This window comes from Lactuca sativa, chromosome 4 (assembly GCF_002870075.4).
Source record: "Lactuca sativa cultivar Salinas chromosome 4, Lsat_Salinas_v11, whole genome shotgun sequence".
Lineage (NCBI taxonomy): Eukaryota > Viridiplantae > Streptophyta > Magnoliopsida > Asterales > Asteraceae > Lactuca > Lactuca sativa.
The window spans coordinates 224,183,178-224,186,718 of record NC_056626.2 but is presented as its reverse complement, the minus strand read 5'-3'; positions in this window follow the sequence as shown (position 1 = coordinate 224,186,718).

Genomic DNA, 3,541 nt, shown 5'->3' with positions numbered 1-3,541 from the left:
AATTATTTGATGCCTTAACGTCCAATCCTCAAAATGCACTTGATTTCCTGTTTAGTGATTTCCTGAGAATACAAGTTGTTTAAAAAAGTGTCAACACAAAGGTTGGTGAGTTCATAAGTTTTTGAGATAAAGAGTTTGGGAACCGTTCTTTGTAATGTGTTGTGTGTCACAAAAAAAAAATCGAATATTTTCCTTTAAAAATTTATGTGGTCCTAAATCCCAGAACCAAGAATGAATAAGTATTTTCCATACTTAATGATATAACCGTGGTTTTAAATCGGCATAAAACCCTTTTTGATATGAAAGCGTACAAGTATTTTTCCATACTTAAAGTAATTTCTGTGAGCTAAATCGATACAACTCGCTAATGTAAAGTTAGAACCCATAAATCTTATGATTTGTTAATACAACATGTGACCTATCATAACCATACTTGACATAGACGGCCTCGTAATACGACGTTCTTCAGGCGTCGCCGTTAAATGACACTTGTCACCACAGACCTGCCGATTTAGCTGTTGCAAGCAACTTAGGTGTGGGTTTGTCAAACCCAATATAGATCTATACACAACTATCACATTCTCCCTACAAGAGACTCTCGTTACAATTTACAGGACTTTTTGACTTTGTTACTTTGGAAGTAACCCGAAGCGAATGACTCACAAATTTATTCATTAACAGATTTACGTGAACTAAACTGAAAACCTTTGATAAATAAGTTTGAAAAGTAAATGACACATAAACTATACCTATTATAGTTTATCCAAAACATTTGTAATGTACATGAACTATACTTTAACATAGTTTATTCAAATGTTTGTATATAATAGATGTGCTAGGATTATAACAAATCGTTATTTCTATGCTTTATCTAGCAAACTCCATTTGTTAACTGATGTATGACTATATACTAAGTGAAAATTTCATTTATTTGCAAAAACATATATTCACATAAAGATATACACATTGCTCAACATGTTACAAGGTGAAATGAAATTGATAGCATTTTTCTGTTGTTAACATTTTCTTTTACTGATCTTAGAAAATTTATAGAAAAATCATCAAAAGTCCAAATCAAAATCCATAAATTTTGAGGGTTTGGGAAATGAGACTAGTTTGCTGATAATTTTTATCATGATTTTTGGAAGTCTTTTACGTGTGTTAAAATGTCCATATAGTATTTTAAATGTTTAGATTTGGTTCTTAGAGCATTATTTGTAGGGTAAAGTTAGGTTATTAGATTTGTCGCCCCTACAATTATCCCCCGGTATGAGTAAGTCACTTCTCGGACAAATATAGTTGATCAGGCTATATCCTTTCCAGAACTGATTACTCATACCAAGGCATACTCGTAGCGTTCAACTCCTCTTCTTTTACTTTATGTTCTTCTAGTTATGACACTACACGAGTATTTAATGTATGTAGGAATACTTTTAAACAAGAAACTATTTATTTTCTAGAAGTATAACCCATTAAAATGTATTAAAATCAGAGACTTTTAGTCCCAAATGTGTTTATAGTTTGTATATCCTATGTTGTTTGATATACTTAATTCACTATAAACCGTGCTCTGATACCAATCTGTCACACCTCCAAACCAAGGATGGCGGAAACGTCCGGGGGTGGAGGACTTCATGTATAGTATCATAACAACAATGGCAATAGTGATGAAAGTAAACACAATCAACATATATATAATTGAAAGAGTTACATCATTGTAGGAATTACATGTTTCAAAATCAATTACAATATGTTGACAAAATATGAATTGTTTGACGCCTTAACGTCCCATCCTCAAAAACCACTTGATTTCCTGTTTAGTGATTTCCTGAGGATACAAGTTGTTTGAAAAAGTGTCAACACAAAGGTTAGTGAGTTCATAAGTTTTTGAGATGAAGAGTTTGGGAACCGTTCTTTGTAATGTGTTGTGTGTCACCAAGAAAAATCCAATATTTTCCTTTAAAAAGTTATGTGGTCCTAAATCCCAGAACCAAGAATGAATAAGTATTTTCCATACTTAATGATATAACCGTGGTTTTAAATCGGCATAAAACCCTTTTTGATATGAAAGCGTACAAGTATTTTTCCATACATAAAGTAATTTTTGTGACCTAAATCGACATAACTCGCTAATGTAAAGTTAGAACCCCTAAATCTTATGATTTGTTAATACCACATGTGAGCTATCATAACCATACTTAACATAGATGGCCTCGTAATACGACGTTCTTCAGGCATCACCGTTAAATGACACTTGTCACCACAGACCTGCCGGTCTAGCTGTTGCAAGCAGCTCTGGTGTGGGTTTGTCAAACCCAATATAGATCTAAACACAACAATCACGTTCTCCCTACAAGAGACTCTGGTTACAATTTACAAGACTTTTTGACTTTGTTACTTTGGAAGTAACCCGAAGCGAATGACTCACAAATTTATTCATTAACAGATTTACGTGAACTAAACTGAAAACCTTTGATAAATAAGTTTGAAAAGTAAATGATACATAAACTATAGCTATTATAGTTTATCCAAAACGTTTGTAATGTACATGAACTATACTTTAACATAGTTTATTCAAATGTTTGTATGTAATAGATGTGTTACGATTATAACAAATCGTTACTTTTATGCTTTATCTAGCAAACTCCATTTGTTAACTGATGTATGACTATATACTAAGTGAAAATTTCATTTGTTTGCAAAAACATATATTCACATAAAGATATACACCTTGCTCAACATGTTACAAGGTGAAATGAAATTGATAGCATTTTTCTGTTGTTAACATTTTCTTTTACTGATCTTAGAAAATTTATAGAAAAATCATCAAAATCAGAATCCATAAATACTGAGGGTTTGGGAAATGAGACTAGTTTGCTGATAATTTTTATCATGATTTTTGGAAGTCTTTTACGTGTGTTTAAATATCCATATTCACAGACCGGTCCAGATTTGTTCTTGAAATGATAGGCTATTTTGAAAAAATCACCATAAATTGTAAAAAAATCGTGTGGAGATGTGCAAGAAGTCATTTTAAATATAAGAACTGGAACTACTTGCATCTAAAACAGTTTTCAAAACTAAAATGTTTAAGTTGTCCAAAACAGTCCGTGAATGGAGTCCAATTTTTCTGATGAAAGCTGTTAGAAAAGTTGAGTTATGTTCATGGTGTTTTAACTTGTATCCCCCCCACCCCCTAAAAAATTAAGAAAACATGAAAATGTAGGGGTATGAACTCACCTTGAGTGATTTCAGTAGATGATTGTTGAAGAGTGGAAGTGTTCAACTCAAGAACACTTGAAGATGCCTTGAAGATTTTCGAGAATCTAACATTAAAGTGATGGAGTTTGTGTAAGCAATCGATGATCGGAGTAGAATGAAGTGTAATAATCTCATGGAGGTTGTTAATACTTACCAAAGGTAGAAGAAAAGCTTGGAGAGTGGCCTTGAATCTCGAATTTTAGAGAGAGAAAGTGAGAGAAAAGGAGGTTTGATCTTGATGGAAGAATGAGAGAAAATGAGAGAAGTTAGGAGAGAGGAT